At 45.0% G+C, this 27,919-nt stretch overlaps 2 non-coding genes across 2 annotated transcripts; one reads left to right on the top strand and one right to left on the bottom strand.

The window, feature by feature from the left end:
- The first annotated feature begins 1,819 nt into the window (after positions 1-1,819).
- Positions 1,820-1,893, top strand: trnat-agu (transfer RNA threonine (anticodon AGU)). Its single transcript has one exon. It is a non-coding gene; the product is annotated as a tRNA-Thr (tRNA).
- A 5,635-nt stretch (positions 1,894-7,528) lies between these two features.
- On the bottom strand, positions 7,529-7,610 carry trnas-cga (transfer RNA serine (anticodon CGA)). Its single transcript has one exon. It is a non-coding gene; the product is annotated as a tRNA-Ser (tRNA).
- Between the last annotated feature and the right edge of the window lie 20,309 nt (positions 7,611-27,919).

The following is a 27,919-nucleotide window of genomic DNA, read 5'->3' as shown; positions in this document are numbered from 1 at the left end:
CCGCTTCAGACATCACATTACTGCCCACACTGGGAAAAAGGATACTTCCGAAACTTTGACAACACATCGCAGGTCCCGCTGCAAAGTCACAGCTTGCCAGCTGTTCCGAAATTTGGAGCCTGGACAGGGAGTTAAACGCTGGACCTTCAGCTCACTGCCCACTTTAAAAGTCTGATACTCTACCGACTGAGCTACCCAGGCTCGACATTACATAAGCTCCCATCGTGCATATTCATGGGAGGCCTCTGAATCATCCCTGCAGCCGGCGAGCAAGGGTGAGGTCCGTTTTATAAAATTCTCAGCAACGTGTTGAGGAGAATCCTTGTTCCTGTTGAACATGATGTCAGAAACATGGACAGTGAACTCGTGAGTTTACAATTCTTCTTGTTTGTGCCAAATGTCTTGTCATTCGTTAGCACCAATTAAAGTAGCACTTTACCCAACGTCTCAAAAGCTGAACTTGTCCCACACGGGAGTTGGAAAAGGCCTCTCGACCTTTCAGCGTATTAACATCTGTAAGCTGAATAATTTCTTCCGTTACACAGTGACACCAGGCAGCATATTTCCCTTCCAAATTTTGCCAACACGAAACTTCCAACCGATGAATATCGGCTTAACGAAAAGAAGAATTGTTTGTTTGGTTCTTTAGATTTAAAGATCTCGTACCGGCCCCTTTGCCATATGAGCTGCCGCTAAAAGTCCCCTCTCCCCCTATGAACAAGTAAACTGGCACCTGCTGTTGCAAGACGGCAGGCCGGAGGAACCCAAGAGCTCCCATGGGAACACTAAGAAGTAGATGCGTTATTGAACATACCAGTTGTACCTTGAACTCCAGTCAAAATGTTCGGAGTAAAAGGTTTGATTATTTTAGAAGACGCTCGAACTCACAACCTGGTCATTTCTGGAGCCCATACTGCTGTAAATAAGTAACGCACGCTCAATAATTGTGCAACACGAGAGCAGCGAACAACCGACAGCATCAGCGCTCCTGCCAAACAGCTTCATTTTCGGTCTCTCAATTATCACTTCGAGATCTTTCTCAAACAGAAGCCTCCAATCAAGATGCGCTTCATTAAATAACAATTCTTAAATCAAGAGAGTTTTGATCGATCATGACTAAAGCATGTACAATTTCCTCACTTGTTCCTTTCAATCCCCTGGGATGGTAAACATCAGGTCGTGGAGATTTGTCTATCTTTAGCCTAATTATTTTCTCCATTGCCATTATTTTACTAAAACGAAACCCCTTGATTTATTAACAGTTTTCCTCGTGTCTCTGCTATGTTAGCCTCATCCATTTCTGTGACGACCGATGCAAAGTAAAAATTTAGCAACTCTGCCATTTCCTGATTTTCAATTACAATATCACCTCCATCTGTCTTCAAGCGGCCCACATTACTCCAAGCCTCCCTTCGTTCTCTTAATATATTTGGAAAAACCTTGAGAGTTGTCCTCATTTTCCCTCACAAGTTTTTCTCCTTTTCCCTTTTTTCTCCTCTTACGCTTTTTTTTAGTTTCAGCACTACAATCAACAACACTTCGCTGTAAAGTTCGGCTCAATAGTTCTCCAATGTCAGAGCGAGAATTGTCTGATCCCCGAATTTATTTAATGTAACAAATACAATCACACATAATCATCCGTGTATCAACGCACTGATGGATACACAAAGATAAACACAGCGAGAAATCCAGTCAGTGTCGAAATGCACAGGGAAACGGACAAGCGAAACAGACAAAGAGAAAACGGCCTGAACCCCCAACAGTGAAGTGTCGCTGATAGATATTAATGAGAGGAGGTGGAGATAAAGTGTCATTAGTTGGCGCTGTGGCTTAGTTGGTTAAAGCGTCTGTCTAGTAAACAGAAGATCCTGGGTTCAACTCCCAGCAGTGCCTTGTGCAGCTCGTTATTTTACCTAATTTGTGGAATTGAGCGACAAAATAACACTGTGGTGTTTGTTCAGGAGGAAACGGATAACCGAATGACTGTTCAAAAACGCCCTTTCATTGCACAGACAGACCTCTCATCGAATGTGTCTGCAACACGTTAATTTAAAGACACGTTCTTGTTTCTGGGCTCGTTGGGGTCGGGGTATATTTCGCGATTTGAGGTTCAAACACGGAAGTAGTCCTAATTTGGATCAAGACTTGTGATCTTGACCTGCGGTGCAAACGTTTGCAAAGAGGGAAAGGAAGTCCCCAAATCACTCCACCTGAATCGCCAGGCCCGGATGAAATACATCCCAGGCTGTTAACAGAAGCAAGGAAGGAAATATCGGAGGCTCTGACCATCATTTTCCAATCCTCCCTGGCTACAGATGTGATGCCGGAGGATTGGAGGACTGCGGTAGTTGTACCGTTGTTTAAAAAGGGAGAAAGGAATAGATCGAATTATTGCAGGCCAGTCAGCCTAACCTCGGTATTGAGCACAATTCTGGGGGAAAGTATTAATCTTCATTTAGAAAGGGACGGATTAATGAAGGGCAGTCAGCATGGATTTGTGAAGGGAAGGTCGTTTGAATTGAATTTTTTTGGAGGTATCAAGGAAGGTGGATGAGGGTAGTGCGTTTTTTGTAGTCCACATAGATTTTCGCGAGGCTTTTGACAAAGTCCTACATGGCAGATTGGTCAAAAGTGTAAAAGCCCATTGGATCCAAGGGAAATTGGCAAGTTGATCCAAAATTGACTTAGTGGCAGGAAGCAATGGTCGACGGGTGTTTTTGTGACTGCAAGGCTGTCTCGAGTGAGGTTCCGCAGGGATCCGTACTAGGTCGCTGCTTTTCGTAGCACAGATCATTGATTTGGATTTAAATGTACGGGGTATTATTAACAATTTTGCAGAAGATGCAAAAATTGGTCGTGTGGTTGATGGTGAGGAGGGAAGCTGTGGACTGCAGGAAGATATCAGTGGAATGGACAGGTGGATAGAATAGTGGCAAATGCAATTCAATCTGGAGAATGAGGTAATGCATTTAGGGAGGGCAAACAAGGCAAGGGAATACACAATAAATATTGAAACTAATTTGCCATTTACACGCCCATTTTGCAAGTTTACTGACGTCTTCCTGTATTTTTCGCATTTTTCCTTTGTATTAACTACAGCTCCCAATTATGTGCTGTCTGTCAATCTTGAAATTGTATTTCCGATTCCCATGACTAAATCATTAATGTAAATTGTGAACAACAGTGGTCCCATCACCGATAAATTGTGAACAACAGTGGTCCCAGCACCGATAAATTGTGAACAACATTTGTCCCAGCACCGATAAATTGTGAACAACAGTGGCCCCAGCGCCGATAAACTGTGAACAACAGTGGCCCCAGCGCCGATAAACTGTGAACAACAGTGTACCCAGCACCGATAAATTGTGAACAACAGTGGCGCCAGCACCGATAAACTGTGAACAACAGTGGACCCAGCACCGACAAATTGAGAACAACAGTGGTCCCAGCACCGATAAATTGTGAACAACTGTGAACCCAGCACCGATAAATTGTGAACAACCGTGAACCTGACGATACCGGATTTCTTTACCCTTCGTCTGGTTCAGCAATAACTGATGAGAATAACACTTGAAAGTTTAACACAATTTATTTGCTGCAGCTGACCTTATCTCTAGAATTGATTTAAACTCTTCACAGAGTCTGGTCAATCTCATAGAGCAGGCAAAATTACATAGGCAGATCCACACAATTATACATTTTCAGAGTGGGGAGGGACATGAGTAGCAAGGGGTTAAAACCAATCATAAGCTGAGTCTTGGCAAGCCATGCTAACTGACATAATGACCGACCACTCACAGATAATACTTGTTCATGTGTATGCCAAGGAAAAGGGAGGCGACCTTATCTCTGGCTTGGGATGTTTTTTGACCTTGCCTGCAAAGGGAGATCCATTCATTAATGCAGCTGCATGACAACTCCTTATACTAGAATTCAACTTTATCATATCTCTTTGCTTGATTAACACAAGGCAGGCTTATACATAAAGAAAATTAATAATGTAAACAGGTGGTCAAAGAAGAAGCTCATTGTTTCTAATTCTAGCTAGCAAAATGGGCTACTTATATTAACCATTGGTTCACCACACTGCTACTTCGCTATGGAGGTATCTCACTATAAACCACTAAAAAGTTACCCCATATGCATTTTTATTAAAAGGGCGCCCCGTATGCATTCTCAAACCCAGCACTGATAAATTGTGAACAACAGTAATCCCAGCACCGATAAATTGTGAACAACAATGGTCGCAGCACCGATAAATTGTGAACAACAATGGTCGCAGCACCGACAAATTGTGAACAACAATGGTCCCAGCACCGATAAATTGTGAACAACAATGGTCGCAGCACCGACAAATTGTGAACAATAGTGATCCCAGAACCGATAAATTGTGAACAACAATGGTCGCAGCACCGACAAATTGTGAACAACAGTGGTCCCAGCACCGATAAATTGTGAACAACAATGGTCGCAGCACCGACAAATTGTGAACAACAGTGATCCCAGAACCGATAAATTGTGAACAACAATGGTCGCAGCACCGACAAATTGTGAACAACAGTGGTCCCAGCACCGATAAATTGTGAACAACAATGGTCGCAGCACCGATAAATTGTGAACAACAATGGTCGCAGCACCGATAAATTGTGAACAACAATGGTCGCAGCACCGACAAATTGTGAACAACAGTGGTCCCAACATCGATAAATTGCGAACAACAGTGGTCCCAGCACCGGTAAATTGTGAACAACAGTGGTCCCAGCACCGGTAAATTGTGAACAACAGTGGTCCCAGCACTGGTAAATTGTGAACAACAGTGATCCCAGAACCGATAAATTGCGAACAACAATGGTCGCAGCACCGACAAATTGTAAACAACAGTGGTCCCAACACCGATAAATTGCGAACAACAGTGGTCCCAGCACCGGTAAATTGTGAACAACAGTGGTCCCAGGACTTTTGACCTTGAACTGCATTTGAAACTTCTGCATAAAATGAAATGAAGTCCCCAAATCGCCCCACGTGGCTCTCAAACGCAATGGGAAGAAGTTCAATGCGAACAATCAGGAATTTAAAGGCAACTCAACGACCTGCACTTTCTTTGAATAAGTTTTGTTAGCCATTATATTTGACCGTGAAATCGCTCTCGGCTTTCATCTTGCTGAAGCAGAGTGTGGCCGCTTTGTATCTGTGAGCATGTCGGTGACGTGTTTAGCTTTGACACTGATCGCTTCCAATTTGTAAAATTTCACCAAGCGTCAGCGAAATGAAACCGAGAATCGAATTGTCCCTGTAAGTGATGAATTGAAGGGATTGGTGCTCCAAGCAGATCTGGAAAATGCACAGTGCAATCGGTCAGGAGTTCGAAATCCACCCTCCAGCCACTCACCAATCATATTAACTGAGCTTTACTCTGGCCCATTGTCACCGCACTGAAAGCGAGTATTTCTCCGGCATGTTTTTCTTCAGAGTTGCTGGTTTAAGAGTGAAGACCGGCTGTTTGGATTTTCACTCCTACAAGCTTCAACCATTCATTTTGGACTGACTGTAGACAGTTGTTATATTGGTCGCTGCAAACTCAAAGATTAGCCCAATTAATTATTGGTTTAGCAGGTGACCTCTTCGCCTGTCTAGTTGGTGCTGTCGGTTCGCACGGAAGTTTGATGGTTCGAGCTCTTATTTTATTTTTCCTCAGGATTCATCGCCTCAAAGTTCCAGGGTTTCAATGTATGTTTTGGAAGCAAGAAAATTACAATTCTCCTTGGCAGACAAGCCCCCGAAAGGCCCGAAGGGAGGCCGCACTCGCTGCAGGAGAGCGGGTTCGCTGTGACATGGAGATTTCTGTAGTGAGCGAGACCAGGCTGTTTCTATGTTCAGAAAATAAATGTCACACCCTTTATGTTGGAAAAGCAAAACGGTGGGGATTTTTGTATCAGATGTTCCTCGTTGCGTTACTTTCATCTTGATCGTAGAACCGGTTCGGGCGTTCTTGTAATAAAAGGCGACAATTTCCTATTCATTTTAAATTTAACAACAGCTGCACTGAGCTTTTAATCATACCCTTAAGATACAGTCTATAAAATGATGAAATTTGATCACCTGCAAAACATAAAAATCTGATTAAAGTTTTGACTGTCTCTCGGTAACCACGTCAACATCTCCTTCAGTATGAAATAGAAAGTTATCGTTTGATTAATGGTGAATAAAACAGTCATTCATCTACCAACAGGGTTTAATTAGTTTCATGTAATTAATTTAATAACTTTTGCTAATGTTAATTCGCTGACTTGGAATCGAACTCATGCGGCGGTGGGAGCATTAAATTCTCACCATCAGTCCATCGGGGAGCGCCCAAGATTGCGCACGGAACACAGCGGAACTGGTAAGATTTATTTTTCTTTCACTCTTCCGTGATTCATTCAGCTCTGTGTTTATTCTCAGACCTCTTATCTCTCCCTTCTTTTCAGCTTCTGATTGCGGATATTCTTGTGGTTAAATATGAATAATATCGAATATCTCACAGCCCCAGTATATGTGTTCCTTCTCTGTACAGTTCTGTACAAAATCAAACTGTACGTTTATAACGACGGTGTCTCTCCTTCACCCCCGACAGAAGCAGGAGGAGATGCCACTTTAAACTGCCAGTTACTTCAAATGATTCATGATGGACCTGCGTGACCTTGCAGTTTTCCCAGGAGCTGCATTCAGGTTCGTGAATTTTGGAAATGGAAACATGTCCATCAGCAGCTTGTGGTAGTATTTTACCTCACTTTCCATTTCATGTACATGCCTAGTTGCACTTGGTGCTGTCATTGCCTGAACATCACCTTCTGTCGCGATAGTAGTTTGAACAGAAAATGCCATTTTTTTGCGAGCAGCTTGTCTCGCACGATAATGACCTGAATTACAAAGAGGCAAGTGGGAAAGGCCGCGTTGGGCTGCTTGTTCGCACCAAAGAATTTTCAGCGTTTCTTTGTGGTCTAGTGTTTAGATTCGATCATCACCATGGCAACGGTTCGATTGGTGTCTGTCTCAACACTCGCATTTGAACACTCTACCATAAGTGCACTGTATTCAAATTGCTGATTTTTTTCACTGTGAGGTCGAAGAGACATAAATGTGTGGACAATAGATCCGAATACATCAACTGGGTTGCACCTTTGCTTCTCCCCCCGTCTCAGTCTTTCCATCTTTACCCTTTTCTGCTGGTGTTGCAGGTTCGATCATCCTTGGCCGTTCAAGAAAACCTGAGAAGTCCATCAGGGGAAAATTCAGAGAGTCAAGAGACAGGGACAGGGAGAGATTAAAGTATAGAAACAAATCGGATAAATATCAAGCTTTGCGAACGAGCAGAATTTAAGATGGAGCTTGGGAGAGATTCTTTCACGTGCCGTGCAACTCTGCAAGAGACCATTGACTCCGAATTAAAAGCATTTGCCACGCTGGATCATCTCTCTGAGGGAGGGAACACGGTCCGTCAACTCCAGTCCTGATTTGTTTGATCATTGAACAAATCTATAAGAAATAGCGCTAGGAGCAGGATTCGAACTTGCGCAGGAAAACCCCATTAGATTTCGAGTCCAACGCCTTAACCACTCGGCCATCGCAGCTATGCAAAAAAAGAACAGCTACTTATATCAAAAGGTGACACCTCTCTGTCTGAACACGGTGATTGCCTTGGCAACGGGCAGTTGCAGGGGCAGTCTGCAAACACCATGTATTGTTCTATATGTATAAATGCGTAGGCTTCAAGGAGCTCCTGAAACATTTACCTGAGGAAGGAGGAAGTCTCCGAAAGCTTGTGAATTTAAAATAAAATTGCTGGACTATAACTTGGTGTTGTAAAATTGTTTAAAATTGTCAACCCCAGTCCATCACCGGCATCTCCACATCGTTATACCAAAAGGGTGCAACCAGTGCAGAATTCGGTGCAACCCATCGCCGATCGGCCATCCTGCGATCCATCCAATCACTTTTTCTATTCCGATGCACAGCAATGTGAAGTTGAACACTAACTATTTCATATCAACAATATTAGCCTCTCTTTACCACATTCGTTTTGAATGTGCGACTTGTCATGCCAAGTGAGACTTTTCAGAATTAATTTCTCGAAAGTTACATTGTTGTCTCCCTCGGCATCCGCAGATTATCCACTCTACCACAAGTATAACAGTGACTGCACTTCAAAAATACCTCATTGGCTGTAAAGCGCTTTGGGAGGTCTTGAGGTCTTGAAAAGCGCTTTATAAAGACAATACTTTCTTTCTTTTTATACTGGAATAAAATTACTGATGTTTTCACTATGAGGACGAAGAGACATTAATGTGTAGATATTATCTGCGAGTTCATCATCTGGGTTGGATTTTTAGTTTTCCTCCCGTCTCAGTCTTTCGATCTTTACCCTTCTCTGCTGGTGTCGCAGGTTCGATCAGCTTTTGCCGTTCAAGGCTGCCTGAGAAGTCCATCAGGGGGAAACACAGAGAGACAGAGACAGAGAGAGATAGAGAGATAAAAGTATCGAAAAAACCTAACGTCAAGTTAGCAGCATTTACGATGGAGATTGGGAGATATAGAATCATAGAATCGTCACTGCACAGAAGGAGGCCATTCGGCCCATCGAGCCTGTGCCGGCTCTCTTTAAGTGCAATCCAGATCGTCCCATTCCCCCGTTCTTTCCCCGTATACCTGCAAATATTTTCCCTTCAAATACTTATCCAGTTCCTCTTAGAAACAAGGATTAAATCTGCTTCCACCACCCTTTCAGGCGATGCATTCCAGATAATATTCACTCGCTAGTTTAAGAAGTTTTTCCTTTTATCGCCTTTGGTTCTTTTGTCAACCACCGTAAATCTGCGTCCTCTGGTTCTCGACCCTTCCGCCAACGGGAGCAGTTTTTTTTTATTTACTTTATCTAAACCCGTCATGATTTTGAACACTTCTATCAAATCTCCACTCAACTTTCTCTGCTCGAAGGGAACAACTCCAGCTTCTCCAGTCTACCCACGTAACTGAAGACCTCATCCCTGGAACCATTCCAGTTAATGTTTCTGCACCCTCTCTGACGCCTTCACATCCTTTATAAAGTGCAGTGCCCAGTTTTGGACAGTTGTGGAACATTGTGAAGTTCCCTTCACGTATCTTGATATTTTGCAAGTGACCACTGGGCTCCCAGTTAAAATGATCTGCCGCGGTGGAGTATCTCTCTGAGGGAAGGAATTGCAACCCGTTTTCTCCAGTTCATATTTATTTGAGCATTGAACAAAACTTTACACAATAGCGCCGATAGCACGATTCCAACTTCTGCCGGAATATCTCATTGGGTTTCAGATCTAACGTCTGAACCACGCGACGACCGCAGCTGCGAGCGCCTTTGATGCACGGCTGTTATTCAGAATGCACAGGGTACTCACAGGAGATTTGTGAGACTATATGTTCTTTCAGACAGGTTTCCAACTGGACACATGCAGCCGCGACCGTCCGGACGTTGCTGTTTCACTGGTAGAATTCTCACCTGCCACCCGAGGAGACGGGGATTGATTCCCGACCGATGCAGGAGCATTTTCTTTCTGCACGCCTGAAAAGAGATAGATTCACATTCAGCTTCAATCTGCACACCACGTTGAGACATTTTCCTTTCCCTATGTGGTGTTGCGTCGACAAACCCTCTGCATTCGAGCCACGAAACGTCAAACATGCTCTAGAATTAAGTCAATCCTGTATTCTGCAACGCTGAAAAGATGTGAAAAATAAATGAATGAATTTCCACTGAAAATAGTGACACAGGAGGGCTCGTCCAGGAATTTGAACCCCGGACCTCTCACATATCAATCAGTGAAACGCCCAAAGTGAAAACCATAATCCGAGACCAACGAGCCGTCAGTAACACAGCCGTGCAACCAGTCGAAAGTTTCCCTGCTCCCCACAACCGATCGCCTATCCTTTTAGACCGCTCTGTCCATCCAATCATCGAATCATAGAATGATTACAGCACAGAAGGAAGTCAATTCGGCCCATCCAGACCGTGCTATCTCTTTGTCAGAGCAATCCAGTTCGTCTCATTCCCCCGCTCTTTCCACGTGGCCTTGCAATTTTTTCCCTTCAAGTATTTATCCCATTCCTTTGTGAAAGCCACGATTGAATCTGCTTTCATCGTTTCAGGCAGCACGTTCTAGATCATAACAAGTCTCTGCGTAAAAAAGTTTTACTCATTTCGCCTTTGGTTTCTTTTGCCAATCACCTTAAATCTGTGTCCTCTGGTTCTCAACCCTTCAGCCAATGGGAACAGCTTCTCTTTATTTACTTTTTCTAAACCCTTCATGATTTTGATCACTTCTATCAAATCTCCTCTCAACCGACTCTGCTCGAAGAACAATCCCAACTTCTCCAGTCTGTCCACATAACTGAAGTCCCTCATCCCTGGAACCATTCGAGTAAATCTTTTCTGCATGCTCCCTGAGGCCTTCACATCCTTCCTAAAATGCGGGGCCCAGAATTGGACACAATACTCTGGTTGTAGCCGAACGAGTGTTTTATAAATGTTCAACATAACTTTTTTGATTTTGTACTCTATGCCTCTATTTATAAAGCCCAGGACCACGTTCTCAGCCTGTGCTGCCACCTTCAAAGATATGGTCACATATGCCCCCAGGACTCTCTATTCCCGCACCTCATTTAGAATTTTATTATTTAGTTTATATTGCCTCTCCTCATTCTTCCTGCCAAAATATATCACTTTGCAATTCTCTGCGTTAAATTTCATCTGCCATGTGTCCGCCCATTCCACCAGATTATCTGTGTCCTCTTGAAGACTATTATTATCCTCTTCACTGTTTACTAGTTTTGTGTTATCTGCAATTTTTGAAATTGTTCCTGTACACACAAGTCCAAGTTATTAATATATATCAAAAAGCAGTGGTCCCAGTCCAGTCCCATGGAAAACAACACTGTCAACCTTCCTCCAGTCCGAAAAAAATACGTTCACCACGACTCTCTGTTTCCTGTCATTTATCCAATTTGGTATCCATGCTTTTATTCCATGGACTTCAATTTTGCTGACAAGCCTATTTTGTGGCACTTTACTTCATCGAAAAACTCAATCAAGTTAGTTAAACACGATTTGCCTTTAACAAATTCGTGCTGGCTTTCCTTTATTAATCTACACTTGTAGAACTGGCTGTTATTTTTATCCCGTATTTATTGTTTCTAAAAGCTTCCCTACCACCGAGGTTTAACTGACTGGCCTGTAGTTGCTGGGTTTATCCTTGCACACGTTTTTAAAAAGGGAGTAACATTTGAGATTTTCTAGTCGTCTGGCACCACACCCATATCTAAGGACGATTGGAGATTATGGCCAGCAACTCTGAAATTTTCACCCTGACTTCCCTCAGCAACCAAGGATGCATCCCATCCGGACCGTGTGACTTACACACTTTAAGTACAGCCAGCCTTTCTAGTACCTTTTCTTTATCAATTTTTATCCAATCCAGCATCACCACGACCTCCTCTTTTACTGACTCTGGCAGCTTCTTCTTCCTTGGTGAAGACAGATACAAAGCACTCATTTAATACTTCAGCCTTGCCCTCTGCCTCCGTGCATGCATCTGCTTTTCTGGCCCCGAATCTCAATTTGGATTCCGATGTGGTGCAATGTCAAGGAGCACACTAACTATTTCAAGTCAACAATATTAGTCACTTTTCATCAAATTCATTTATGGTGCATTTTCTTACAGTGAAAACACGCATTGAAATCCAGGATATTGTATCGTCCCTTGGGGTCATCGAACCACCAAATTTTGGGTTAAGAGCCGAACGCGCTGAATGATTGTGCCAGAGAAAAACATCACATTGCATGGTTAACAACATTAATATTTCATCGAGCTCAAGCTTGTGGTTGTAGTGACCAATGAACGTTATTAAATTAATTAATGAAACTAATGAAATTCTGTGAAAGGTGAATAATTGTTGTAACCGATAACTTTATGCTGCTGACTCACGGAAATACTAACATGGATAGTGAAACTTTAAATATGTTTTTGTGCTTTGTGCTTTGTGCCTGATGCACTTTCACCATTTTCCACTTTCCAGACTGCATTTTAAGGGTCTGGTTTCAAATGTTGATAGTTGATGACACCTGGAATTTGGTACAGCCGTTGTTAAAGTTAACAGGAAGGAACAAGAATTGTCCCTTCTCCAAGCACAAGTTGACGCCTGGAGGTTTATCCGAAGCAAGTTCCTCAAAACTAGAGCTTTTTCACGTAAAAGGCGAACATGATAAGCACGACACTACGGAAACCTCAGCACACGATTTTCGCAGTACCTCAGGGTCCTGCCCACTGGTTTAACAGCGGGACAGTGTTTTCGGGGTGGGCCCTTCACTGTTCAGAACATAATTATTACCAGAATTAAATTTGTCGCATTAATGTGCTCCTTATCTGTTAATTTCGATTTACACCCTTGCCAGTTTTATGCAGAAACAAGTAACAATGTTTAAGGGATGTGGTGTGTTCAATGTTCGTGCAATAACCGTATTACGCAGTGTGAGAAGTAAAACACAGAAAATCCAACGCGTGCCCCAACTGATGGCCGTAAGAAAAACAAAAGGCCGGTTAGCTCAGTTGGTTAAATCGTGATGCTAATAACACCAAGGTTGCGGGTTCGTTCCCCATACGAGTTATCAGTAACGCATTACGTTATTTTAGTAACTTTGAAAATCCAGACTTTGCAAACAAGGAAATTCACGCAAAAAGTCAGAGGGAATAGTTTTTAGAATAGCATTCATTACAATGTTTGATATATCTTTGCCCCTGGGGCGGAGAAACGCATCTTTCTTTTCATTCTTCATTTATCCTTCTTTTCTCACTCACCTTTCTGTGTCTCCATCTCTTTCTATCTGTCTCTTTTCCTATCTCTCTATTTCTTTCCATTTCCGGAACCATTTTTCCAGGTATGTTTACTGACAAACATTACAACCTGTGTCACTCAGTATCCCGGTATATTTACTGACACACATTACAATCCGTGTCACGCAGTATCTGGGTATGTTTACTGAAAAACATTACAATCTGTGTCACTCAGTATCCAGGAATGTTCACTGAAAAACATGACAACCTGTGTCACTCAGCATCTGGGTCGGTTTGCTGAAAAACATTACAATCCGTGTCATTCAGTATCCAGGTATGTTTACTGAAAAACATTACAATCTGTGTCACTCAGTATCCGGGTATATTTACTGACACACATTACAATCTGAGTCACTGAGTATCTAACAATATGAAGCAATGAGTTATATTCCCGCTGTAATATCGCTTTGTCGGTTTGCTGATAAACGTTTAACTCGGGGCTTGTGCCCTTTAATGGTCACAAGCAGTATCAAACAGACAGAGCGTGTCTGGCCGCCCGGAGATGAGGAAAAGGCATCACTTTAGGAATCATAATGCTTCAAATCAAATGTTCGCCGGCGCTGAGAGAGGCAAAAAACAGAGAAAAATGCAGAAAGAAATAAAGCTAAGTAAAGATGCTATCAATATTTCTCTTCCTTGATGCTTCTCGACTCCTTCCCCAAGCCTCCAGCGCCGGTTAAAATTTCAGGGTAAATTAATGCGAGATTCGACCCAAAGAACGACAGCAAAACAACCAAATTCTGCTGAAATTCGGAATTGAACTAGGGACTTTCAAATTTTCGCATTCTCAACTGAGCTATTTCGGCTCCATCCCAAGTTGGACTGTGTGGCGTTGCTTTGGAAAAAAAACATAAACCGGGTGGAATTGCCTCTCCCGCTCATTCCTTACTTCGGGGGAATGGGACCGACCAGATCTCGGAGCTCAGGTAATGTTAATGTTCTGCTGATGGTATCTTAATATTATCTTGTGTTTGGCCACTTTTAACCAGGTTCGTGGACACATTCTTCCATCATCCCGTCTCCCACATCGTGCCTCTCTCTCATTCATTCTTTCCTCCATTCAATCCATCAGGGAGTGGGAATCAGAGCTCACCCTCAAACCCACTACACACAAACACCCAATCAATAATGTACACTCTTTATAAACACAAAATACAAATACACCAGGGGAGACCTCACAGTGTTGGACACGGAACGAAATACACTTGTGTTTATAAATACAGAAAGCGGACACACCAGGGGAGAACTCAAAATTTTGGATGCGGAGTGAAAAATACTGAAGTGTTTATGAAAAGTTACAGAACACATTATGTGTGTAAAATTCTCCGTCTTTTTCTCGGCACTGATGGGCTGTGAACGGAGAGACGGGCCCAAAGCCTCTCTGATGGGCTGTTAAGGGAGAGACGGGCCCAAAGCCTCTCTGATGGGCTGTGAAGGGAGAGACGGGCCCAAAGCCTCTCTGATGGGCTGTGAAGGGAGAGACCGGCCCAAAGCCCCTCAAATCCGCACTGACCCCGAGCTGCGGGTGAAATGAAATAAAGTTCAATCTGCAGCAGCGAGCGGTTGGAGAGAGATGAAGGTCCAGAATCAAGGAGGACATTTTTGATACTGCCCTTGAATCTAGTTTATACAAAATACTCCTTGAACTCTCTGCCATGGGAATTTCGAACTGGGGATCGCTTGTGAAATCAGCCTAAAAATTAAAGCACAAACCACCCAAAGTGGAGCTCGAACCAACAACCCTGAGAACAGCTAACTCCGCACAGGCCTGGGACTGAGCCTGGGCGTTTCCTGCTCTGTGGGGCTCAGTACCATTCTGGGTGAGATCAGGTAACAGACCCCAGACCGGAAACTGTGCTTTTCCTGTTATGTGTGGAGCAGGTGAACGGCCTCTCCCCGATGTGACTGTGTCGATGAGTTTCAAGCTCAGACAGATAATTGAATCCCTTCCCACAGTCCCCACATTTCCAAGGTTTCTCCGTGGTGCGGGTGTCTTTGTGTCTCTCCGGGTTGGATGATCAGTCGAAGCCTCGTCCACACACAGAACACGTGTACGGTTTCTCCCGCTGTGAATGGTGCGGTGTTTTTTCAGGCTGTGTAACTGGTTAAAGCTCTTTCCACAGTCAGTGTACTGGAACACTCTCACTCGGGTGTGTGTGACTCGGCGCTTTTCCACTCACACCGATGTTTGCAAATTCTCGCCTTCTCATACCCTGTAAAAGGAGTTTACAAAAGTCAACACTGTAAATACAGGATCGAAATTCAGAACAGACAATTCTAGTTTCTATGGAACATTTTTTCCTCTCTTGTTCCCCAAAGCCGTCAATCCTCGTCCCACACACTCTCCCTCCTCCCTGTGCTGAAATCCAAACCCATCGCATCATCTCCAATATTTCTTCCCTCCACTCCCAGTTTTCTCCCTCCCTCTCCTCTGATTGGGTTCAGTTCTAAACCCGCTGTGGGCAGAGTGAGAATAAAATAAATGAGGCAATGATTTTCTCTCCAGGTCACTGGGACCCTGAAGCCCCGCCCACTCTTTGTTCCCGGTCACTGGGACCCTGAAGCCCCGCCCACTCTTTGTCCCTGGTCACTGGGACCCTAAAGCCCCGCCCACTCTTTGTTCCCGGTCACTGGGACCCTGAAGCCCCGCCCACTCTTTGTTCCCGGTCACTGGGACCCTGAAGCCCCGCCCACTCATTGTTCGTGGTCAGAGACCCTGAAGCCCCGCCCACACTTTGTCACCTGTACCAAGATGGCCGCGCACGCGCAATAATTCCACCATGACTTCCTCTCGCACGATGGCGGCCAATCACACTGGTAATCGGGGCGGCCGCCGGACGGGCCTCTAACCGAATTGCCAACACGAGGCATTTTACTCTTATTTCTGGCCTCAAGCCGCCTCCAGGTGTTTGTGAAGTTTCCACGCCCACTCACAGATCCAATTCCTCCCCGGCCTCCGACTCGACTGTTTCCACCACTCGCACTGCGCATGCTCATATCGCAGTCCAGTCCTGCCCCTGCGCACTGGCCTCCTGTCGTCATTGATAGGGCACATTCTGATCCGCGGGGGATTCTGGGGAAATACCCCGCCATTGCACGCCGGAATTGCTGAATTGAAAAATAATTATTGTCATCGCATCGAGGTTGGCGCCATGGAGGCAACAAACAAAATAATTAAATAAATTGTACAGAAACCCGAGTGCTCGGGCCCTCCCCCGTGGTGCGAAGTTAACTTGCCGCCACTTTTCCGTTACTAATTCGCACCTCTGGCCCGCACCGCCCAATCTGGTTCAATTGCTAAATGTTCTCAAACTTGAATTCAGACCTGTCATTCTCAGGGAAACTTAGGAGGTCACATTTTTTCTATGCCCTACCAGAGAGCCAGTTAATGGCTTTAATAAGCTGGTAACAATTTTTGTAAAGGTGGAAAGAGGAGAAAAATACCACGAGCGATGCCTCAAAACATAAGGGATCACTTACACTGTGACACCAAATCAAGGGACCACTGACACTGGGACACCAAATCCGGGGACCAATTACACTGGGACACCAAATCCGGGGACCAATTACACTGGGACACCAATTCCGGGGACCACTTGCACTGGGACACCAAATTAAGGGACCACTTACACTGAGACACCAAATCCAGGGACCACTTACACTGGGACACCAAGTACAGGGAAAACGAAGATGGTGACATCCATTCGAATCCTTTTTTTGCACCTTCTCCAGTGCCTCTATATCCTTTTTTTAATATGGAGAACAAAACTTTTCACAATACACCACGTGCAGTCTAATCAAGGTTCTATACAAGTTGAAGATAACTTCTCTGCTTTTCAACTATGCTCCAGAAATGAACCCCAGTGCTTGGTTTGCTTTTTTGTGGCCTTTTCAACATGTGTCACTACTTTTAGTGATTTGTGTTTCTGTGCCCCTAGAACTCTTTGCTCTTCTACCCCTTTTAGACTTATTATCCATGCATTATGTGGCCTCCTTGTTCTTGCCACCAAAATGTTCCACTTCACCCTCATCTTTTCAAAATTCCTTTGCCAATTACATCCCCATTCTGCAAGTTTATTAATGTCTTCTCGTATTTTGTCTTAGTCTTCATCAGTATTAATTATACCCACCCCGCCAATCAGGTGTCATCTGCTAAATTTTTTAATTGTAAATTCGATTCCCGAGTCCAAATCGTTTATATAAATTGTGAACAGTGGTCCCAGCACCGATCATTGTGCAACACCACTTTCCACCTTTTAACAGTCTGAGTAGCTACCCTTACCCCAGCTGTCTGTTTTGGAGCAGTGATCAAGAGAAACTTCTTTACAGAGCGAGTTGTGAGATTGTGGAATTCACTTCCAAAGTTCTGTCGTGACAAGTTCTCATGTTTTTATCCAAAACAGGCCTCAGCCCAGTCATTTACTCCAAATGTTGATGCAATGGTTCAAGCTAAGAGGTGCCAGGTATCGGGAACAGCAGTAGCTGTAAATAAAATCTAAATGTAAGCAAGCACCAATATAGTTCATCTTTATCTATTTCTAGTTCAATAACTTTTGCTGAATGTGGCCCAGGCCAAGTGCCAGGATGTCGGGTCAGGTTCACCATAGAAAATGAGTTTGACACCCCTGAGAGAGACAATGTGAACCAGATTACCCTCATCCACTCACCCAGCAACTTCTTCAAAAAACTCAAGCAAGTTTGAAAGACATAAACTTCTTTTCCAGAAGCCGTGTTGAGTATCTCGAATGGTCCCTTCTCTTTCCCCACGATCATAAACAGCATCTCTTAGGATCCCTTCAAGCATCTTCCCTCTGATCGAGGTCACATCGAAGGGCCTGTCATTCCCCGGCTCTGACTTATCCCCTTTCTTGAAAATGGGAACTACGTGAGCTACCTTCCAATCTCAGGGGACAATCCCTGACTCTATTGAGCAGTTGAAGATACAGGCATGGGGCTCACAGAGCACCCGCCCCATCTCTTTAAACACTCATGGGTGGATATCATCTAGACCTGGAATATAAAGTATTTTCAGATTTCATATTTTATCCAAGATGACATCCCTTTCTATTTTAATATTTATGATGTTATTGTCGACAGCACATCCCACAGCTGGAATCTGAGCCTCATCTACAGGAGTGTAGACTGATGAGAAATAGTCATTTAACAACTCTGCCATAGCCTGGGAATCTGTCCTGAACTGTCTCTCAGTGGCCCTGAACTGTCTCTCAGTGGCCCTAAAACCTCTTTAATGGTCTTCTGACTCCTGACGTAGCTGGAAAGGCGTTTGCTATTATTCCCACAATTGTGCACCATCTTCTTTTCCAAAGATCTCTGAGTTTCTCTAATGGCTGCATGTGTCTCCCTCGATTGTGGATGATATTTGTCCCAATTCTCCTGTGAACTGAATTCATCCTGATCTGACCTGGGTTAAATGTAAGACAGTTCAGGGAGTCAGGAATCATTCACCGCTAGACCTACACTGACAGGTAAAACCCCAGACGGTTCCTTAGTAAGGATTCCGCTGGTTCCTCGGCATATATTTATCAGGATACTGAAACGCAGCTTTCTTACAGTCCACTCCTGGAGGCCCCACTCCCTGAGCCTGCAACCTTCAGCAGGGTCAGTGGTGGAGTTCCGCAGTGGGAGTGATCCCAGAGTAACTGTCGGGATCGCTCCTGCCCTGTGGATGGTCCGGGTTGTGTATTTTTAGTGATCCTGGTGTCTAACACGCACACATCAATAAAATCGTGAATTCTGGAAACACACTGCAGGTCCTTCTTTATCTGGAGATCGAATGACTGTTGTATAATTGTACCAGCAGTTAACAGGCTCCTGTGAACTCCTCCCTCTGCTATTTTAATGTGGACTTTAACTCATTTATTTTTAACGGGTTTATTTTAAATGAGTTAACGCCTGCCTTAAATGGTACACTTAGAACTGTCACTCAAACAGTTGAAATCTCCATAGAATAATTACCACAGTCATTTTTAGACCGGATGTCTCACGGCCACCTTGCTGTCACCGAAGAGAGACGAGAAAGGCCAAAGTGCCGTTTGCCCCTCTCAGTGTGGCCCTGAAGGACTGTGTCCAGGCTGAAGTTCTGTTCCCACCGGACGATCCTCCCCCCAGATTGTCCTTTCTCAGCTCCAGTCAGGTGATGCTAAACACTCAGGTGGGAAAGACCAAAACCTACAACAAGTATTTAAAATAACGCTGATTTATTTAACAGATATCCAGAATATCAAACTCCAGCCCAGTTATAGCGGTTATTAAGATCAGCAGAAACAAACCCCAACTGTCAGAATGAACATGGTTCAGTCCTGGATGGGATTAACAGCAGAATCCAACCCCTGCAGTCATATGTGAACTCGCTGGTGTCTCAGCACGTGTGATGACTGAGTGAATCCCTTCCCACACACGGAGCAGGTGAACAATCTCTCCCCAATGAGCATGTGTTGATGAGTCAGCAGTTCATTTCTGCTTTTAAAGCTCTTCTCACAGTGAGTGAATTAAAAGGTCACTCAATAGTGTGAACAAGTTGATGTCTCAGAAGGTGGGCTGAATGAGTGAATCCCTTCCCACACACGGAGCCAGGTGAACAGTCTCTCCCCAGTGTGAGTGTGTTGGTGTGTCAGCAGATCATTTGTGCTTTTAAAACACTTCTCACAGTCAGAACATTTAAAGGTCTTTCCCCAGGGTGAGTACGTTGGTGTGTCAGAAGGTGGGATGATCGAGTGAATCTCTTCCCACACACAGAGCAGATGAACGGCCTCTCCCCAGTGTGAGCGCGTTGGTGTCTCAGCAGTTCGTTTCTGCTTTTAAACCTCTTCTCACAGTCAGAACATTTAAAAGGTCTCTCTTCAGAGTGAACTAGCTGGTGTGACAGAAGATGGGATGATCGAGTGAATCTCTTCTTGCACACGGAGCAGCAGAATGGTCTCTCCCCAGTGTGAGTGCGTCGATGTCTCAGCAGTTCGTTTCTGCTTTTAAAGCTTTTCTCACAGTCAGAACATTTAAAAGGTCTTTCATCAGATTTAACTCGCTGGTGTGTCAGCAGGGTGGATGACCGAGTGAATCTCTTCCCAAACACGGAGCAGGTGAACGGCCTCTCCCCAGTGTGAGTGCGTTGGTGTGTCAGCAGATTAACTTTGCTTTCAAACCTCTTCTCACAGTCAGAACATTTAAAAGGTCTCTCATCAGTGTGAACTCGCTGGTGTCTCAGTAGGTGGGATGACCGAGTGAATCTCTTCCCACACACGGAGCAGGTGAACGGTCTCTCCCCAGTGTGAGCTCGCTGGTGTGACAGAAGGTGGGATGACCGAGTGAATCTCTTCTTACGCTTCGAGCAGATGAACGGCCTCTCCCCAGTGTGAGTGCGTTGGTGTCTCAGCAGTTCGTTTCTGCTTTTAAACCTCTTCTCACAGTCAGAACATTTAAAAGGTCTCTCATCAGTGTGAACTCGCTGGTGTCTTCGTAGGTGGGATGACCGAGTGAATCCCTTCCCGCACACAGAGCAGGTGAACGGCCTCTCCCCAGTGTGAGTGCGTTGGTGTCTCCACAGTTCGTTTCTGCTTTTAAAGCTTTTCTTACAGTCAGAACATTTAAATGGTCTCTCTTCAGTGTGAACTCGCTGGTGTATCAGCAGGGTGGATGACTGAGTGAATCTCTTCTTACACACGGAGCAGCAGAACGGCCTCTCCCCAGGATGAGTATGTTGGTGTGTCAGCAGATTCCTTTTGCTTTTAAAACTCTTCTCACAGTCAGAACATTTAAAATGTCTCTCATCAGAGTGAACTCGCTGGTGTGACAGAAGGTGCGATGACCGAGTGAATCTCTTCTTACACTGAGAGCGGGTGAACGGCCTCTCCCCAGTGTGAGTGCGTCGATGTGTCAGCAATTCGTTTCTGATTTTAAATCTCTTCCCACAGTCACAACATTTAAAAGGCCTCTCCCCAGTGTGAAATCGCTGGTGTGTCAGCAGCTCAGATGAAATAGTGAATCCCTTCCCGCACACAGAGCAGGTGAACGGCCTCTCCCCAGTGTGAGTGTGTTGGTGTGTCAGCAGATTCCTTTTGCTTTGAAACCTCTGCCCACAGTCAGAACATTTAAAAGGTCTCTCATCAGTGTGAACTCGCTGGTGTGCCAGAAGGTTGGATAACTGAGTGAATCTCTTCCCACACACAGAGCAGGAGAATGGCTTCTCCCCAGTGTGAACTCGCTGGTGCGTCAGCAGTTCATTTCTGCGTTTAAATCTCTTCTCACAGTCAGAGCATTTAAAAGGTCTCTCAACAGAGTGAACTCGCTGGTGTGACAGAAGGTTGGATAACTGAGTGAATCCCTTCCCACACACAGAGCAAGAGAACGGCCTCTCCCCAGTGTGAACTCGCTGGTGTGCCAGCAGTTCTTTTCTGCTTTTAAATCTCTTCTCACAGTCAGAGCATTTAAAAGGTCTCTCCCCAGTGTGAACTCGCTGGTGTGACTGAAGGTTGGATGACTGAGTGAATCCCTTCCCACACACGGAGCAGGTGAACGGCCTCTCCCCTGTGTGATTGCGTCGATGAGTTTCCAGCTTTGACGGGTAATTGAATTCCTTCCCACAGTCCCCACATTTCCACGGTTTCTCCGTGGTCCGGGTGTCCTTGCGTCTCTCCAGGTTTGACGATCAGTCGAAGCCTCGTCCACACACAGAACACGTGTACGGTTTCTCCCCGCTGTGAATGGTGTGATGTTTTTTCAGGCTGTGTCACTGGTTAAAGCTCTTTCCACAGTCAGTGCACTGGAACATTCTCACTCGGGTGTTTGAAATCTTCTCCCAGAGAAAGAACAGACGAACATTTCTCCTTCCACATTCAAAGGCCGATGAAATTCAGGTCCTGATGATTCGAATGACTCTGTCAGATCTTGACATGAAGAGGTTTAAAAGTCATCACTGTAAATATAGGATCGAAATTCAGAACAGGCTATGTTAGTGTCTACGGAACATGCTTTCCTCCCTTGTTCCCTCAAAGCTGCAAATCCCCCATCCCGCGCACTCTCCCTCCTCCCTGTGCTGAAATCCAAACCCATCGCATCATCTTTCAGTGGTCCTAAACCATGAGTGAATGTGAGAGAGCGAAAGTGAGAGAGCGAAAGTGAGAGAGCGAAAATGAGAGAGCGAAAGTGAGAGAGCGAAAGTGAGAGAGCCAACGTGAGAGAGCCAACGTGAGAGAGCCAACGTGAGAGAGGGAACGCGAGAGAGGGAACGCGAGAGAGGGAACGTGAGAGAATGAGAGTGAATGTGAGAGGGCGAATGTGAGAGGGCGAATATGAGAGAGCGAATGTGAGAGAGCGAATGTGACAGAGCGAATGTGAAAGGGGGAATGGGAGAGCGGGAATGGGAGAGGGCGAATGGGAGAGGGCGAATGGGAGAGGGCGAATGGGAGAGGGCGAATGGGAGAGGGGGAATGCGAGAGGGGGAATGCGAGAGCGGGAATGCGAGAGCGGGAATGCGAGAGGGTGAATGTGAGAGAGCCAATGTGAGAGAGGGAATGAGAGGGAATGTGAGAGAGGGAATGTGAGTGGGTGAATGTGAGAGGGCGAAGGTGAGAGGGCGAAGGTGAGAGGGCGAAGGTGAGAGGGCGAAGGTGAGAGGGAGAAGGTGAGAGGGAGAAGGTGAGAGGGCGAATGTGAGAGGGAATGCGAGAGAGGGAATGCGAGAGCGGGAATGCGAGAGCGGGAATGCGAGAGAGTGAATGGGAGAGAGCGAATGCGGGAGAGCGAATCTGAGTACAGCAGTGGGCTCGGTGTGGAGAATGAAGTGGGGCAGGTGGAGCATCTTTCAGTGGGGCAGCAGTGATCATAATCTCATTCGGTTTAGAATAGTTACGGAAAAGGACAAGGAACAAACAAATGTGAAAATACTTAACTGGAGGAGGGCGAATTCCAGTGAGTTAAAAAGGGATCTTGTCCAGGTGGATTGGAATCAAAAATTGGCAACAACAGTAATTGAACAATGGGAGGCCTTGAAGGAGGAGTTGGTTCGGGTACAGAGCAGACAGATCCCCACGGGGGAGAAAGGAAGGGCATCCAAAGCTAGAGCTCCCTGGATGACTAAAGAGATAGAGATTAAAATGAAACAGAAAAAGGAGGCTTATGACGAATGTAAGGTTCATAATACAGTCGTGAACCAGGCTGAACAAAGAAAGTACAGAGATCTAAAAAAGGGAATAAGAGGTGCAAAGAGGGAGTATGAGAATAGATTGGCGGTTAACATAAAAGAGAATCCAAAAGTCTTTGATAAACATGCAAATAGTAAAAGGGGAGTCAAAGGAAGGGTGGGGTTTATTAGGGACAAAAAAGGAGATCTTCTTGTGGAGGCAGAGGGCATGGCTGAGGCACTAAATGAATACTTTACATCCGTCTTCACCAGAGAAGAGGATTCTGCCATTGTACAGTAAAGGAGGAGGTAGTAGTGATATTGGAGACGATAGAAATAAATAAAGAGGAGGTACTTAAAAGATTGGCAGTGCTCAAAGTAAAAACATCTTTCGGACCAGATGGGATGCCTCCGAGATTACTGAGGGAAGTAAGGGTGGAGATAGCGGAGGCTCTGACCACAATCTTCCAATCCTCCTTGGATATGGGAGTGGTGTCTGAGGACTGGAGGATTGCAAGTGTCACACCCCTGTTCAAGAATATGGGAGAGGGATAAACCCGGCAATTACAGGCCAGTCAGCCTAACGTCGGTGGGAAACTTCCAGAGACCAGAATCGGGGACAAAATTAATTCTCACTTGGAAGAACGTGGGTTAATAAATGACAGTCAATATTGATCAGTTAAAAGTAGATTTGTTCGAAGTAAAATCATTTAATTTGATTGAGTTCTTCAATAAAATAACGGAGAGGGTTGATGAGGGTAGTGCACTCGATGTTGTGTGCACGGACATTTAAAAGACATTTGGTAAAGTACCACCGAATGGACCTGTTGGTAAAATTGAAGCCCATTGCAGCATGGATACAAAATTGGCGGAGAGACAGAATGCAAAGAGCAGTGGTGAACCATTGTTTCACAGACTGGAAGGAAGTATACAGTGGTGTTCCGCAGGGGTTGGTATTTGGACCATAACTCTTTTTGATATATATTAATGACCGAGACGTGTAACTAGTGGGGTGCCGCAAGGATCAGTACTTGGGCCTCAGCTATTTACAATATATATCAATGACTTCGATGATGGGACCAAGTGTGATGTATCCAAGTTTGCTGACGACATGAAGCTTGGTGGGAAAGTAAACTGTGAGGAGGACACAAAGAGCCTGCAAAGGGATATAGACAGGTTAAGTGAGTGGGCAAGAAGGTGGTAGGTAGAGTATAATGTGGGGAAATGTGAGGTTACTCACTTTGGTAGGAAGAATAGAAAAACAGAATTTTTTAAATGGTGAGAAACTATTAAATGTTGGTGTTCAGAGAGATTTGGGTGTCCTCGTACAAGAAACACCGAAAGATAACATGCAGGTACAGCAAGCAATTCGCAAGGCAACTGGAATGTTGGAATTTATTGCAAGGGGGATGGAGCAGAAGAATAAGGAAGTCTTGTTGCAGTTGTACAGGGCTTTGGTGAGACCACATCTGGAGTACTGTGTACAGTTGTGCTCTCCTTATCTAAGGAAGGGCATATGCAGCGAAGGTTCACTAGATTGATTCCTGGGATGAGACAGTTGTCTTATGAGGAGAGATTGAATAGAATGGGCCTATGCTCTCTGGAGTTTAGAAGAATGTTAGATATTTTATCAGTACATTAAGAACAAGAGGATAGCTAAGGAAAAGGTGGGACCGATCAGGGATGATAAGGGTAACTTGTGTGTAGAAGCAGAACATGTGGGTGGGGTTTTAAATGAATATTTTTTCTCCGTATTCACAAAGGAAGGGGATGATCCGGACGTAGTAGTTAAAGAGGAGAGGTGTGAAATATTGGATACGGTAAACATAACGAGAGAGGAAGTACCAGAGGGACTGGAATCCTTGAAAGTTGATAAGTCACCAGGGCCGGATGGATTGTTTCCTGGGCTATTGGAGGAAGCCAGGGAGGAAATAGCGGATGCTCTGAGGATCATTTTCCAATCCTCATTAGATACAGGGGAGGTACCGGAAGACTGAAAACGTAAGACCATTGTTTAAAAAGGGTACAAGGGAAAGACCGAACAATTATAGGCCGGTCAGTCTTACCTCGGTGGTGGGCAAACTATTAGAATCAATACTGACAGATAGGATAAACTGTCACTTGGAAAGGCATAGTCAGCATGGATTTGTTCAGGGAAGGTCATGCCTTCCAAATCTGATTAAATTATTTGAGGAAGTGACAAGGAGGATTGATGAGGGTAGTGCTGTTGGATGTTGTCTACATGGATTGTAGTAAGGCATTTGACAAGGTCCCACATGGCAGACTGGTCAGAAAGGTAAAAGCCCATGGGATACAGGAAAATGCGGTGAATTAGATCCAAAATTGGCTCAGTAACAGGAAAAAAAAGGGTAAAAGTCGATGGATATCTTTGCGAATGGAAATCTGTTTCCAGTGGTGTGCCATAGGTTTCAATGTTGGGTCCCCGCTGTTTGTGGTATATCTTAATGATTTGGACTTGAATGTCGGGAGCATGATTGGCAAATGTGCAGATGACACAAAAATTGGCTGTGTAATTGATAGTGAAGAGGGGAGCTGCAGACTCCAAGAAGATATCAATGGGTTGGTGGAGTGGGCGGAAAAGTGGCAAATGGAGTTCAACCCGGAGAAGTGTGAGGCAATGCACTTCGGGAGGGCAAACAGTAAAAGGGAATACGCAGTATACAGGAATATATTGAGAGGGGTGGAGGAAGTGAGAGACCATGGAGTGCACGTGCACAGGTCCCTGAAGGTGGCAGTACAGGTAGATAAGGTTGTGAAGAAGGCATACGGAATGCTCTCCGTTATTAGCCGAGGTATAGAATACAAAAGCACGGATGTAATGACTGTATAAACTGTATAAAATGCTGGTAAGGCCACAGCTGGAGTATTGTGTGCAGTTCTGGTCACCACATTACAGGAAAGACGTAACATATAGAGAGTACGGTAGCATAGTGGTTATGTTACTGGACTAGTAATCCGGAGTCATAATTTCAAATCCCGCCACGGCAGCTGGTAAATTTAAATTCAATTAGTTAATTTAAAAAATTCAATTAATTAAATAAAAATATGGAATTAAAATACTAGTATCAGTAATGGTGGCCATGAAACTACCGGATTGTCGTAAAAAATCATCTGGTTCACTAATGTCCTTCAGGAAAGGAAACCTGCCGTCCTGACCCGGATCTGGCCTACATGTGACTCCAGACCCACAGCAATGTGGTTGATTCTTCATGGCCCAGCAAGCCACTCAGTTGCAAAATCTCATTCCGAAAAGTGCAGCTCACCACCACCTTCTCAAGGACAATAAATGCCGGCCTCGCCAGCGAAGTCCACATCCCATGAACGAATAAAAAAAAATAGCTCTGGAGAGTGCAGAGAAGATTTACAAAGAATGTTGCCAGGGCTTGAAAATTGCAGTGACGAGGAGAGATTGGATAGGTTAGTGTTGTTTTCCTTGGAGCAGAGGAGGCTGAGTGGTGACTTGATAGAGGTGCACAAAATGATGAGGGGCCCAGATGGAGCAGACAGGAAGCATCTGTTTCCCCGAGCTGAGAGTTCAAGAACTCGAGGAAATAGATTTCAGCTGGATTGGAGGAAGGATTGGAGGGGACACGAGGAAAAATTGTTTTACCCAGAGGGTGGTGGGTGTATGGAATTCGCTGCCCGAATTGGTGGTAGAGGCAGGGACCCTCAACTCTTTTAAAAAGTACCTGGACCTGCACCTAACGTGCTGTAAGCTGCAGGGCTACGGACCGGGTGCTGGAAGGTGGGATTAGAATGGGCACCTGGTTGTTCTTCGAGCCAGCGCGGACACAATGGGTCGAATGGCCCCCTTCTGTGCTGTATCTTTTCTATGGTTCTAAGAATGAGAGGTGATCTCATTGAAACTTGTAAGATTCTGAGAGGGCTTGAGAGGGTAGATACTGAGAGGATGTTTCCCCTGGCTGGAGAGTGTAGAAGTAGGAACATTGTCTCAGAATAAGGGGTCGGCCATTTAAGACTGAGATGAGGAGGAATTTCACCACTGAGAGGGTTGTAAATCTTTGGAATTCTCTACCTCAAAGGGCTGTGGATGCACAGTCGTTGAGTATATGCAAGGCTGAGATTGATAGATTTTTGGACTCTAAGGGAATCAAGGGATATGGGGATTGGGCAGTAAAGTGGAGTTGAGGTCAAAGATCAGCCTTGATCTTATTGAATACAGAGCAGGCTCAAGGGGGCGTACGGCCTACTCCTGCTCCTATTTCTTATGTTCTTATGAGCCATCAGATTTTCTTCCTCATTTACAGACTCTCCCTGACATTCAACATTTCTCCTTCATTTACAGACGCTCCCTGACCAATCACCATTCCTCATTCATCGACAGACTCCCCCGACCTTCACCATTTCTCCTTCATTTACAGACGCTCCCTGACCTATCACCATTTCTCCTTCATTTACAGACGCTCCCTGACCGATCACCATTTCTCGTTCATTCGCAGACGCTCCCTGACCGATCAACATTTCTCCTTCATTTACAGACGCTGCCTGACCGATCACCATTTCTCCTTCATTTACAGACGCTCCCTGACCTATCACCATTTCTCCTTCATTTACAGACGCTCCCTGACCGATCACCATTTCTCGTTCATTCGCAGACGCTCCCTGACCGATCATCATTTCTCCTTCATTTACAGACGCTCCCTGACCGATCACCATTTCTCCTTCATTTACAGACGCTCCCTGATTCGATGAGTCACGAGGTTTGACGCTGGCACTGCGCATGCTCGGAGGCCGCGGGCCGTTTGTTGAGTTTCCGGTCTGATCTGAACCGGAGCCCCCGGAGTGTAGAGAGAGAGAGGAGAATGTTCACTGTTTGATATTCGGGCCCGGGGCCGCACTCGGG

The sequence above is a fragment of the Heptranchias perlo genome, chromosome 20 (assembly GCF_035084215.1).
Source record: "Heptranchias perlo isolate sHepPer1 chromosome 20, sHepPer1.hap1, whole genome shotgun sequence".
Classification (NCBI taxonomy): Eukaryota; Metazoa; Chordata; class Chondrichthyes; order Hexanchiformes; family Hexanchidae; genus Heptranchias; species Heptranchias perlo.
This window is presented reverse-complemented; position numbering and strand designations above follow the sequence as displayed.